The sequence below is a fragment of the Erinaceus europaeus genome, chromosome 5 (assembly GCF_950295315.1).
Source record: "Erinaceus europaeus chromosome 5, mEriEur2.1, whole genome shotgun sequence".
In the NCBI taxonomy this organism is placed as follows: Eukaryota; Metazoa; Chordata; class Mammalia; order Eulipotyphla; family Erinaceidae; genus Erinaceus; species Erinaceus europaeus.
Window position 1 is genome coordinate 55174442 of NC_080166.1, and position 14799 is coordinate 55189240.

Below are 14799 nucleotides of genomic sequence, written 5' to 3' on the forward strand. Positions count from 1 at the left end.
TGCTTTCCAGTCAACACTCATCACACAGTAAATCTTATGACCTCTACTGTTTATTTAGAAGTTTTGGGGCCTTTAATTCAGACCCTGATCTGTAACTAGCTTCGCAATGGTTTTCACTGAAAAGGGGAACTGCTGGGGACAGATAAGAAAACCTCTTCATTTGCACAAAGTCATTCTGGGGGTCACTGCCTGGGTTGCAGAACAGAAGATAGAGTCTGTGGAGTTGCCAAAGTGTGTTCTGGATCCCAGCCTATTTAGTTTTCATGCAACATGAAGTATCCAGAGAAAGTGTGCTCTCAAAAGTAAAAGAGGACTCATTTTTAAACTGGTAAAATGCACATCCCAGTGTTTTTACTAAGAGGTTTAGCAAGACCTCTGTCTGAGCTACTGGATGTCTAATTCTTTTTCTTCCCTTCTTTCTTTCTTTTTTTTTTTTTTTAAAGGCTACTTCTAATAAGGAGAAGTTGGAGGCTACTTTTGATGTTATGGAATGCCTGACTTCAAGTTCATGGTGCAGTATCTTAGAGTGAAACTATTACCTACCCATGACAGAATCACTGGGCATGGTCCAAAGGAAGTTCCCAGGATTGCCGTCAGGTCTGAAGAACTAGAGTTGCAAGAATTTGGGATCCATAAATGCCATAAAAACAAAACAAAAAAACACACACACACACACACACATGCATGCGCTCACACACACACAAAACAAATAAACAGAAAAACCCAAGACCAAAACAAACAAACCAAATAAAACCCACCTCTTCAGGCGAATGCTATTCTTGACAAGCAACTGCTTTTACAGGCACCATTTTGAAACTGCAAGGGACAGGATCTTCACTTTGCCACTCACCTTTGCAGACAATCTTGACTTCCCTTAGTTTTACTTGCTGGTTTATTTTTTTTTAAGATAAAGAGACACCTTGTTAAAAGAAACGCCTTTGGGAGTCGGGCTGTAGCGCAGCGGGTTAAGCGCAGGTGGCGCAAAGCACAAGGACCGGCATAAGGATCCCGGTTCGAACCCCGGCTCCCCACCTGCAGGGGAGTCGCTTCACAGGCGGTGAAGCAGGTCTGCAGGTGTCTCTCTTTCTCTCCTCCTCTCTGTCTTCCCCTCCTCTCTCCATTTCTCTCTGTCCTATCCAACAACGATGACAACAACAATAACTACAACAATAAAACAACAAGGGCAACAAAAGGGAATAAATAAATAAAAAGAAAATATTTAAAAAAAAAAAAGAAAGAAAGAAACGCCTTTGACCACTGGGAGATTTCATGGAAGTTGGATGTTTTTTGGTTGGATGAAGGCAGGAGGAACGAGAACAATTGGGACACATTTATGGCTGTGTCGATCCCAAAAGGTGTAGAGTGAGTACAGGGCTGGAGAGGGTTTTTAAATGAGTTTATCAGTGAAAGAAAGGAGTACAGACCTTGGCCGTGGTGCACCCAGTTGTGCAAGGACCCATGATCAAGCCCCCAGTCTCCATCTGCCGAGAGAACTTCATGAACAGTGCAACAGCGCTGCGGGAGTCTCTCTCCCTCCCCTGTCTTATCGCTTCCCTCCTTCTCCTGTCTCTATCTAAAGCAAAACATAATGGAAAAGAAGGAAAAGACCAGTGGGAACAGTGGATTCATTAGTGATAGCCCTGGTGGCAATAAATAAAAACAAATAAATAATAAAAAGTGAGGAAAAAAGAATATAATGATACTTGTAGTGTATTGGACTCTTTCCAAAGGGATCTTACTTTATCTTTGGTAAAAAAAAAAAAAAAAAATGTCAAGGAGTCAAGCAGCGGGTTAAGCACAGATGGTGCAAAGCGCAAGGACCAGCTTAAGGATCCTGGTTTGAGCCCCAGGCTCCCCACCTGCAAGGGGTTTGCTTCACAGGCAGTGAAGCAAGTCTGTAGGTGTCTCTTTCTCTCCTCTCTGCTCTCCCCTCCTCTCTCCATTTCTCTCTGTCCTATCCAACAACGACAACATCAACAATAGCTACAACAATAAAAAAGGCAACAAAAAGGAAATAAATAAATATTAAAAAAAGAAGAAAAAAATGTCATAAGGGTCTTGCACTGGAGAAGCAAAGGTAGTTTGATTTCAGAAGATTTTAAAAAATGACATCATCTGAATGTGTCGTTTTCTGGAAGTGAGATTCTTGCCTTCCTTTGCTAATAGCAGAAGTTTGCTCTTAACTTTCAGTATGTGGGAGATCTGAGTAAAATCCTGGCCTGCCAGAGTGGTCCTTCCTCTGGAAGGCTCCAATAAGTCCTCCCTGCTCACCTCACTCCATCTGTTCCTCTGAGGCAAGAAAAGCTTCAGGCACATGTATTCACACTGCCATTTCACCCATTGTTTTAATAGTGATTTAATAGTGGTTTACAAGGTCATGAGATTACAGATGTACAGTTCCACAACACCAAAACTCAGTGGCCCTGTTCCCACCCCACCCCAACCAAGAGCCAATAGAATTCTCACAAAGTCTTCACGACAGGTTGACTACTCCTTTTCACACATGAATATTTTTCACGCTGGAGTTACTAGTCATTTCTTTTTATTGTTATTATTCATTTATTCATTTTCCCTTTTGTTGCCCTTGTTGTTTAACATTGTTATGGTTATTGATATCGTTGTTGTTGAGATAGGACAGAGACAAATGGAGAGAGGAGGGGAAGACAGAGAGGGGGCAGACACCTGCAGACCTAGTTCACCACTTGTGAAGGGACTCCCCTGCAGGTGGGGAGCCGGGGGCTCCAAACAGTATCCTTCCTCCAGTCCTTGTGCTTTGCGCCACATGCACTTAACCCGCTGTGCCACTGTCCAACTCCCGCTAGTAGTTTCTGAGTGAGTCTTCTAAACGGGACTTTTGTTTTTCTCTTTGTTTTACTGAAGCTAATAAAGCCTGATCCTTGGGGCTTCCTCAAAGTGTAGTGCGTACTCAGCAACTTTGTGCACTAGTTTGTCTTCCGATCTGCCTCACTGGTGCGCTTATCTCTTCGAAAGGGAGATTATTACTGCACAGACCAGGCTGGAAAATGCATTGCTGACAGGTTTGAGAGTCTTAACAAAATAAACAGCAGAGAAAGCAAAACTGTGTACGAATGGCAGGCTTCATTCTTCCTAAGAGGGTCAGCTGGGAAGTGTGAGAGCTGGAATCAAAGCACAGTAGCAAGTCTCTCAACAGAGTTCTCAGAGATAGCACCTGGTGTGGGAGACAGGTCGGGGTGGGAGCCAGCTTTGCCTTTTCCTTCTGACCAACCAGTCGTCTCCTCTTATAGAGAGAACTGCTCAGCCAACAAGCCCTTCACATACCTGTTGATCTGGTTTCTGACTCATGAAAGAACCAGAGCTGTGGCAAATAACCTTCCTGTTTTTCAGACTCAGAAAGGTGTACAAACATACAGTCAGCCCATTAAGTTTCTCTTGCTCTCATTTTGGAGTACCATTTAAAGAGATCTCCTCTTAAATCTGACAGAATCTGAACTATGGCCGGTACACACAATTTTATTTATTTATTTTGTTTTTCTTCCTAGCACAGTACTGGGGAGGTACTAGTAGTTCCCTAAATGTCTGACATATTATTGAATGTATGAATAGTGATATAAATTTGCTGTACTCTATAGTCTCAGGAGATAAGTGTACTCCCATTTATAAATTTAGTTTTGTTGTCAACTCTAATGCAATGTTGAAAGCTAACTCAGAGAATAGACCAAGATAGAATACCGAATACCGCCCAGTATCCAATAGGATAGAGGAGACCTATTTAGAGGTGGAACTTGTTATTTGAAGAGCAGTCAAGTTTACTAAAACAGTTATCAATAATTGAAACATTAATTCTCCCTCTCTATCTCAAGAGGCCTGATGTTATTGGAGTATGGCCCAGAGCATAAAATAATTATGCTCAACCCATCCTGACAGTTCTTCTTCTTCTAGCATTTGCCCTTCTTCCGTAGCCAGTCAACAGCATCAGGTTGAGCCTGATGTAAAGTTTCGAGACCTCCTTTGAATCTGGAGAGGTGGCAGTCGTTGACTATGTGGGTCATAGTCTGTCTGTAGCCGCAGGGGCAGTTCGGGTCGTCTCTGGCTCCCCAGTGATGGAACATAGCGGCGCACGGGCCATGGCCTGTTCGATAGCTATTGAGGAGGGCCCAATCATAACATGCTAGGTCACAGCCAGGTTGACGCTTGCAGGGGTCTGTGATGAGGTGTCTGTTCTTTACCTCAGCAGACTGCCAACTCTGTTTCCAAGAGTCTGGAACAGAGAAGTTCAGTGTAGGCGTAGGGGACCAGATTGGACGACAAGACGTCAAGCGTTGAACAGGGTGGGTGAAGATATCCGCGTATATTGGCAGGTCCGGTCGAGTGTAGACGTGGGAAATGAACTTAGATGATGCCGCATCCCGACGAATATCTGGCGGGGCGATGTTGCTAAGAACTGGCAGCCATGGAATCGGGGTGGAACGGATGGTTCCAGAAATTATCCTCATGGAGGAATATAATTTGGAATCGACCTAGTGGACATGGGGCTACGGAACCATACTGGGGCACAGTATTCTGCAGTGGAATAGCATAATGCCAGAGATGATGATCGTAGTGTGGAAGCGCTCGCGCCCCATGAGGAGCTGGCCAGTCTTGCAATGATGTTATTCCTCGTGCCCACCTTTGCTGCAGTTTTTATGAGATGTTCGTGAAATGACAGAGTGCGATCGAGAGTAACGCCAAGATAGACTGGCTGGGCTTCATGCCGGATTCTCGTACCGCCAAGCTGCACATTAAGCTCACGCGAGGCCGAGGCATGGTATAGATGGAAAACAGATGATACCGTTTTTGCAGTGCTAGGGATTAGTCGCCATTTTTTACAGTAATCAGATATCAGAGACATGTCTTTCGTGAGTGTTTCCTCAAGGATGTCGAACTTGGATGCCTGAGTTGCACAGCAGATGTCATCAGCGTAGATGAACTTCCTTGAAGAAGTTTCTGGGAGGTCATTGATGTAAATATTAAATAGCGTAGGAGCCAGAACAGAGCCCTGGGGGAGGCCACTTGAGACAAGTCTCCATCTGCTAGACTTGTCACCCAGATGCACCCAGAATCTTCTGTTTTGGAGAAGAAACGATATAGTTTTGGCCACCCATGGAGGCAGGCATGCCCTCTTATTGGAAATAAGTCTAGCAAAATGGATGCTGTACTAATAACAATTTCCATTGGATAGAAGAGTCATTACAGAAGTCCAAGATTCTGAGACTGGAGCTCTCAGACTCACTTTGAGAAGGGTTTGTGGCTTAGTAGAAAGCTTCCTACCCTTTAAGCCAGAATAACTTTGGATATATAAGATTAATAAAACATCACCTTCTGCATCCCACAATGACCTTGGATCCATACTCCCAGAGGGTTAAAGAATAGGAAAGCTATCAAGGGCAAGGGAGGGGATAGGATACAGAGTTCTGGTGGTGGGAATTGTGTGGAGTTGTACCCCTCTTATCCTATGGTTTTGTCAGTGTTTCCTTTTAATAAATAAATAGTAATAATAATAAACATCAGAATACAGAATTCCTATAGAGTTTGCATTGTTTTAGAATGAAATGACACAATTATTCAGCAATTAAAAAGACATGATATTTTGTCTTTTGAGAACAAGTGAATGGAATTTGAGAAGATTATGCTTAATGAAGCAAGTGAAAAGGTGAAGGACAACTACAGAAGAGTTTCATTCACATGAGGAATACAAAGAATTGAGCATATAAATGTGGAAAAAAGAAGTCTACCCATATCTAAGACTGTGGGAAAATTATTGTGTTTACCTGTAGGGGTGGGGATGGGGACACAGACCTTTGGTGATGGGAGTGGAAAGAAAAAGAAAAAAGACTATACTAAAAATATATTAAATAAAAAATAGTAGTAAGATAAAAAAAGAATTAAATGAGATGATGCAATGAGTGCCTTGAGTACTGTGGGCCCTCACTGAAGAACCATCATGCTTTACACTTTAAGCAAGCTTGCATGATTTCTAGAATGTTTATTCTCTTACAAAAAAATGGAACAGAGTAGGACGTAGCTTACGCAGTGGGAGTACCAGGGCACCAAGGGAAATTCCACTTCTGTGTCTCTCCCTCTCTCTGTGTCTTTATTTGAAGTAAAGGAAATGAGAAAGTCAGCCTCAGAAGTGGTAAAATCACATTTGCTTGAGACCCCAGCACAGAGAAAAACAGGAGAGAATATATGTTTACTTGTGAAATTGCCAAGCCATTAATTGAAGACTTCTGTTCTACTACCCTAGAGTGTATCCTTGTCCTGGCCTCTCTGACTTCTATCACATCTGATCCCTGTTGTTGACAGAATCTATGTCAGGTAGGCATGGCATCCACGGACTCATTTAACAGCACTCTCCTGCTTTCAAGGGATACTTAGAGATGAAGATGACATGGATGAACTGTACATGTGGAATTACAAGACAGGCCAGTTCTTGAGTTGTGTGTTCAGTTTGTCAAGAACTAGAAATTTGACTGTTTCTAGGCTGTTTAGGGCTCAAATATCTTACCTGTGAAATGTGGAGAAAAATATCGTTGAGGCTATATCCAGTCCTTCCTCAGACTAGTTGCTTTATTTATAACTAGGTCCCTAGAGCTCAGAATTTTATGGTTTGAAGATTTTGTGGCTCTGTGGTACAACTGAACTTTCTGGGGGAACTGAAGAGGGAGAAAGAGAAAGAGAAACAGTATTTTGGGATGAGTTTCCCAGACCTTTGTGAACTCACTAATAAAACAAAATCAGCAATCAGTCTCTCTCTCTCATCTACTTACCAAGAAGAATGAATTTCTCTTCAACTTCCTGCAACAGCAAAGCAAAGCCTTTAATTTCAGAGCCAAAGCTATTTGTATACTGTCTCAATGTCCTTTCACCCAAGAGAGCCCATCTTGCAAACAATAGCAAAGACAAATGAATGGCAAGCTATTGTTTTGTTGTATTTATATCCCCAAATGTAGGAAACAGTATAAAAATATTGTTAAGGAAACTCAGTAAGTCTCTGCTCCAGGGTATGTGTATAGTTTTGGTGCCAAAGGCAGCAGTGCCAGATGTTAGAAGACATCATCCCCCATCAAGAACAAAGGGGAAATATGTTGAGCTTCCACAGGGAGAGGAAGGGCCAGGAGTCAACATAGCAAGCTCTTGCTGACATCATGTGGCAAGTGGTCTATTATCAATTCAAACAGCACTGCTTGACCCCTGTGGACACAACTGTAATCTCTCTTCAGTTTCTTCATCTGTGAAATAGAGATAATGATGCCTGATTTGCGGTCTGTGATGGGAATGAACAACTTAATAAATGAAAATAACACAGAACTATGCTCTGTATGTAATAAAGAATTCTAGCTGATATTTTTATTACACATAGATCTAGACTAGAGTGATCTTCTGATCTCAGATCTATAATCATTAGTAGTCATCACCAGTTTAGGAAGATTTTGTGATATAACTGATCTAGTGTTGGCTCTGACACTGGGCAAGTACATCTATGGACCCTGGTTCCATCATTTGCCATCCTTTATTTGAAGCTGCAGGAACACTGGAGTAACAAAGTTTAAAGGCTAGAAACTGAAGAAATACTGTCTAGGTGATCTGTAGATATTATATTGCCTTGACTTGTGAGCCCCTTTGTAACTTTCCTCTCCTCCCCAGAACAACACCGCCACTACATTCACTATAGTGATGAGCTTCTGAGAGTTAAACAAACAGAAAAATGGATATCTGTCATTTCCTCCTCCTTACTCCTCTGCACTTACATTCATCTTCAAAAGAATGGCGGCTAGGTTCAGAAGGACCCAAAGAAACTGAGCAGTGGATTCGTGGTGCAGGCACCGAGCCCCAGCAATAACCCTGGAGGCGCAAAAAAAAAATTATTTGAGAGGGAGTTGGATGGTTAAGCACATATGGCACAAAGCTCAAGGACTGGTAAGGATCCCGGTTCAAGCCCCTGGCTCCCCACCTGCAGGGGAGTCACTTCAGAAGCAGCGAAGCAGGTCTGCAGGTGTCTATCTTTCTCTCCCCCTCTCTGTCTTCCCCTCCTCTCTCCATTTCTCTCTGTCCTATCCAACAACAACAACATCAATAACCACAACAATGTTGAGCAGCAAGCACAACAAAAAGGGAAAATAAATAAATATTTAAAAAAATAAAATTATTTGAGGGCCACACACCTAAGAATGAAATTAATGAGTCACAGGGTAATTTCATGATTAACTTTTTGAGGAACTACCAAGCTGATGCTTTGTTGAATTTTTGTGGAATTAAGACCATGTACGTGCTTGATTTCACTGCTTCCAGGCAGACTTTGTTGTTGTTGTTCAAATAGAGAAGGGTGGGGAGAGAGAGAAATCACAGAACTGGAGCTTTTGTCTTCTGCCATGGAATTCATTTCTGTGTGGTGCCAGGACTTAAACCTGGGTTGTTTTCATAGCAAAGCATACTCTCTACCCAAGGGGCTATCTCAACCACTAGAGTTATTTTCCTGTATAAAGCTGTTATGTTATTCGATATTAAGTATTTTTTAATTATTTAATAATAGTCTATAAGACTATAGGATAAGAGGAAAACTTCCACACAATTCCCACTACCAGAGTTCTGGATCCCATCTCTTCCAGTGGAACCTTTCTTATTCTTTATCCCTCTGGGAGGATGGACCCAGGATCACTATGGGGTTCAGAAGATATTGAGTATTTTTAAGATCAAGAGGATTTTAAAGTTGTAAAAACAGTCCTGGTGGTGGGAATTATCTCCCATCTGATTTGAACTTACCAGTGGGGTGAAAAGAGAGTAAGTTGAGGCCTGGATCTCTCTGCTGCCTCTTTAAGCCTTTGTTCTCTTTGCAAGGTTCATTCTACTAAACCAGTGAGCAAGTTGGGGTATATAGAAGACTCTGAATATGACCAATTTAAACAAGAGGCTATTTATATAGACCACTATGGGTAGAAAGTTTGAAATGCTAATTCCTTTCTTGAGAGAAAACTGTGATGTTCTTGGACATTTATTCATGGTAGTAATAGGCCAAATCTAGAAATATCTTAAGTTTTTAGTATCTGATGCTGCACTATACACAACTTGAATCCTTGTTGGGGTAGGGTCCAGGGGCAGATTAAACGTTCCAATGAATGGGGTAAGGAAATTGTTGGAATAGCTAAAAAAAAAAAAAAAAAAAAAAACCCTGGGACTTTGCACAGACCAGTTTTTCCACTAACCAGTTTCCTCACAACATCTACCATTAGATCAGAGGTGTGAGGACAGAGAAGGAGCAGGAGACAAAGCATTCTGGATGAACTCCTGCTTGCCGATGGGGTAGGGTATCCAGTGGCTTTTTAGGGATTGTACCATTGAGTGTTGCAATAGCCAGAGTCAAAGATAGTGGCCAGGCAAAGACAAGCCTTTCTCTAAGATGAAAGCATATTAAACAAATGCTCAGAGAATGGTTTAACTACCTAAATGTCTTTGCAAGAAAAAAAAACACAAAAAACTGATATCAGGAAGAGACTCTGTGGTTAAAGAGCTGCTCAGTAGATAGAGTACAAGACTTGGAGTTCAGGTGGTGGCGCACCTGGTTAAGCGCACACATTACAGTCTGCAAGGACCCAGGTTCAAGCCCCTGGTCCCCACCTTCAGAGGGAAAGCTTCACAAGCAGTGAAGCAGGGCTGCAGGTGTCTCTCTGTCTCTCTCCTCTCTATCTTCCCCTCCCCTCTCAGCTTCTCTCTGTCTCTAGCCAATAATAAGTAAATAATTAAAAATATTACAGAGTATGAGACTTGCAAGTGTGGAACCCCAGGTCTGATCACTGAAAAAGCACATGCCAGATTGTCCCTCTGGTTCCTTCGTATCTGGGGGGGGGTTCTCATTAACTGAGGACAATAAAATTGTTTGTAAGACTTGGCAAATGCATCATCTTTTTTTCTCTGAAAAAAAAAGAGGGTATGTTTTGTGTGTCCCTGCTTTTCACCTCTTTTTCTATGTTGCTTAGAACTATGAGTAACTGAATCTTGGGCAGGTTTCAGAGTTTATTCCTAAGAAAGAACTACTTTTCCTTTCCTTTTTTTTTTTAAAGATTTTATTTATTTATTAATGAGAAAGATAAGAGGAGAGGGAGAAAGAACCAGACATCACCCTGGTACATGTGCTGCTAGGACTTGAACCCAGGACCTCATGTTTGAGAGTCCACTGCTTTTATCCACTGCACCACCTCCCAGACCACTTTTTCATTTTCTTGTGATATAGTAAATAGGATAACTATAGTAATACCATAATCACCACCACCCCCACCCTGTACCTCCCCCCCCCACACACACACACACACTCCAAGAAGTTCATTTCAGGTCAAAAATAATGAATGCTTGCTGCCCTCAGGCCTTTCTCTGTTGGGAACACTACCAAACCTACAAAATGAAGGCAGTTGGGGAAGGTTAGAGTAGATTCCCTGGGAGAGACTGGGGGATCCATAGGTAACTGTAGGCACTTCCTGGTAGGCAATGAAAGGGGTAATGAACTCACATTCTGCTCTCAGAGCTTCAGGGCATGTTTCTGCAACTTCTTTGTTTCTCAGAGTGAAGAGACAATAGGACAATGTTTATAGAAGAGTCAGAGACCTGTGCCATTGTGCATGGGACACCTCCTTCAACTTTCCTAAACACTGCTCTGCAGGTGCTAATTTAGAGGATATTCCTTCTGGAACTCAAGTCCAGAAGGTTCACTGTGCTGTGGAGGCATTTCTGGAGTGAGAGAAACTTGAGGCATGGGGGTGTGGGGTCTTACAGTCCTGCCACTTGGGAAGAGGTTTGAGGACTTCTTGGAGCCCTCCTGAGTAGGATGAACTTAGGAGAAGCAGTACCTCCTACCACTAGCCATACAGTCAGCTGGAGTTTGGGCCTCCTCCTGCCCTTTGCTTTGACAGAGGCCTGTGCCACTTGGAAAGCAGATTAAGGGCATCTAGACTCCCAGTTGCAGGCCTCCATCTGCGGTCTAGGGACCCCAGCCCCTCCTCTGCAGGCAGGCCGAGCCCTTTCTTTCACCAGTTAACTCTTTTTAGCAGTCTACCCTTGGGTGCACAGGCCTTCCCAGACTTTTTTTTCTTTTTCTTTTTTTCTTTTTCAGGCAGAAAAGTTTCTTTCTTTCAAGACTTGGAACCAAATTGCTTGGGTAATGAAAAAGTGAAAGCAGAAGTCTTAGAGCAACAGGGACCAGCTGCTGGTTTAACTGCCCAAAACAGAGAGCTTCCGGAGAAACTCCTAGAGCATCTCAGACCACCCCCCATCTCCCAGTGTCTGTCTTTTTCCATCTCTCTCTCTCTCTCTCTCTATCTTTCTTTCAATGATAATAACACGAAAATAAGATGTTTTCATTTGAAAGAAAAAAGAGGGTAGGGGAAAAGAAATTAACTATTGAGGTCCTCTGTCGCCAAGGAAGTTGGGGGGTTGGTTAGGAACTGCCCAGCCTCCTTTTTATTGTATTTGCCAGGCCACCCTGCCAAGGGGAGGATGAGAAGCCTGAGCCTGGTGCCCAATTCAAAGCCCTGTGTGCTTAATAGGGTGACACAAATGTCTGTGCTTCTCTTTGCTTTTGACCAAAAGCCTTAGGGAGGGGCCTCTCCAGGGAACCACGGGGGAGGACTGTGCCAACTGGTTCCTGTCCCTTCAACAAATGCAACTCATTCCCAGCCAAGGCCCAGCCTGCAGTGGCCTGAAAGGCCCGGGATGCCTGCCTCCGGGGACAGAAGGGTTAGGAGACTGGGAGAGGGGCGGGGTGTTTAGACACTGGTCCCGCCCTCCCCAGATGCTTGGAACCTGAGCTTTGCAAGCCTGGCCTCTCTCTGCCTGTATCTCCACGTGTGGTGCTTTTGCCCAAAGGAAACTTTTGGAGAGAAAAAGGTCTCAGAGTTCCCTCTTCTTCTTCCTGCTCCTTCTCCTCTACCCACCCTCGCCCTGGTTGGTTTCCCTCCTCCTTTTCTTGCCCTCCTTGGCCAGGAAGAGCTCTGGCCAAGGTCATCTGGCTGCCTGTGTGGCTGCTTGCCAGGAAGGAAGAAGCGTTGTCTGCAGATCAGTTTATCAGCTGGTTTTCCTGTGCCCGAGCGCTGCCGTTTTCCGGGGACAGCTGCCACCCCCGGGATTCCCAGCCTAAGCTGCGCTGGTGCGTGAGAGCCGTATCAATAGGTCTTTGTGATGCCCGTCAGAATCCAGGTTTCTTATCAAATTACCCATCAGAGAGAAAGAAATTCCGCCTCTGCTACCGGTCATCTCAACTTCTCTTTTCTTTCTCTGCAATTACAACCAATTCCATTTTTTTTTTCTTTTTTTCATTTTCTTCTCTTCCCATAAAAGTTTTAAAGAGAACAGCTAGAAAGCAATTCCCTTGTGCAGCTTACAAGTAGAAGGGCTGGGACTTTGGGGGCCGTGTCTTCCGTGTATTCTGTATGCGGTTTGAGGTCGCAACCTTGAATTTGCTTTCTCTGCCTTGAAATGTGTGCTGCTTCTACCAGCCCACTAGCAAGTCAGGCAGGCAGGCACAGCAGGTATTGAGAAGGCCGCTCTGCAGGAGTTTATATCCAGAGGGTGGTTTGGTTTGTATGTTAGCTAGCCTTGGGCAGCTCCACAGCCCTGGACACTTGAGGGTGTGGGAGCACTCCTGGAAACTTGCCATTAGACAAGGTCATGAGGAAGTGCAGTTCTGGGGAGCACTGATGCTGAAGTATTTATGATATCAGGTGTTTGTTTTTTTTCTGTACAGCAGCTGTTCTGAAGAAGTTGGGAATTCCTGGTGTTTAACATATTAGACAGTCAGTCTTAGCTGGAAGAGTTGGCAGTGACCTGGGCAGTTGCTCAAAAGAGGACCCAGACTTGGATGAATGTTCTCTTGTCACTATCATGAAATGTGTGATAATTTTTGAAAAGCACTCTCCATTTTCACTTGCACTCACAAATTTTCTAGCCAGTTCTTCTAAGTAGAAACATTTATTTATTGATATTTATTTTTACTGCCACCAGGGATATCAGTAGGGCACAGTGGCTGCACTAACAATCCACTACTCCTAGTGGTCCTTTTTCTTTTCTTTTCTTTTCTTTTCTTTTCTTTTCTTTCTTTCTTTCTTCCTTTCTTTCTTTCTATCGACAAGTCTGCAGGTGAAAACCCGAGTCCTTGTGCATGGTCATGTGTGGGCTCTACTGCAGATATCACTGTCTGGCCCAACAGCACATGTTCATTGAAATAACAGTGAATAATGCTTGAATAACTGCCCTTTTGAGATAATGACCTGTCAGCGAGTTGATAAACCGCTAAAGGTGCTTGTTTTAGTTTTCAAAATAATTGATTGTAAGGGAAGGACTAGTGAGCTTCCTACAAAGTAAACTGGGCTTGTACAGTTGCATGAGCTCACTTGAATGGTGTGCTGCTTTGATGTGTGTGCTACCAAGGTTCAAGTCTGGCCCCCACTGCATTCGGTGCAATAATCTCTTTCACTCTTTCCCTTTTTTGCCTGTCTTTATAAAATAAATAAATAAATAAAATAAGCTGGGTCCTCAGGCATCACATTTGTAGGGATCTAACAGCAGTCCATCATCAGAAAGAAAGGAAAAAGAGTTGTTAAAATTCGGAGGCTCTTGCTGGCAGGGTCTAGCTTCACGGGCGGGTAACAGAGACGCGGAGACAACGGCTGGGCAGGGAAGCTGTATTTCTTTATTCAGGAACAACGATTCATAAACTAAACCAAACTAATCACCAAACAGAACTCTGCTGCCTCTTTCCCCATGGCGCACTCTCTCTAACTCTGTAACTCTGGAACCCTCTCGTGGTTCCTCGGGGCGGGGCCAAGCAGGCCCGCGAAATTAGCAGGACTGATCCAATTTTCTTGGCGGGGGAGAGCTAGAACAAACCAATGTAAAGCATACAACACCAAGTAAGACTTGCTTTCCTCTGTCTGAACACAATCCTTTCCGAGAGCACAGGATGTGCTTTCTTCAAAGACTCAGTGGCTTCCATGTTAAGGTGTACATTTGTGTAATTAGGATTCTCTTTCATATCATCCACTCTGAAATGCCTGACTTTAATATCTACAGGCTGGAGCAGGGTTGAAAATGAACCTTCCCAATCAATCAATCTCCCACTGATTTTGGGAACTGTTTTAAAACTTTCAACACCTAGAAAACTCTTGGGAAATTACTCCTGATTCCAAGACACGGAATTTTTGAGAGACAGTGAGCATAGTACATAGAAAATTTAAAAAGTACTATTTTTCCAAAATTAGTCTGTGTAAGACACAGTTGTTTTGGCTTCATAAGACAAATCCTCCCTTCAAGAAAACATTTGCTCATTTGTTTACTCTCTCATTCATTATTTTATGATTTTACTTTTTACTCCCTCAGTAAGAACTTTACTGGACAAGGCTTCTATAAGACCAGAGAGGGAGTCGGGTGGTAGCGCAGAGGGTTAAGTGCACGTGGCGCAAAGTGCAGGGACCAGCCTAAGGATTCCAAGCCCAGGGCTCCCCACCTGCAGGGGAGTTGCTTCACAGGCTGTGAAGCAGGTCTGCTGGTGTCTATCTTTCTCTCCCCCTCTCTGTCTTCCCCTCCTCTCTCCATTTCTCTCTGTCCTATCCAACAATAACAAGAATAACTACAACCAAAAAACAACAAGGGCAACAAAAGGGAATAAATAAATAAATAAATATTAAAAAAAGACCAGAGATATTGTGATGCAACAATGGAAGATGTGATGGAGTTTTAGAAAAATGAAGATATAAAGAGGCAAAACCAAAAGTGCAATAATATACCACACATAAAAAT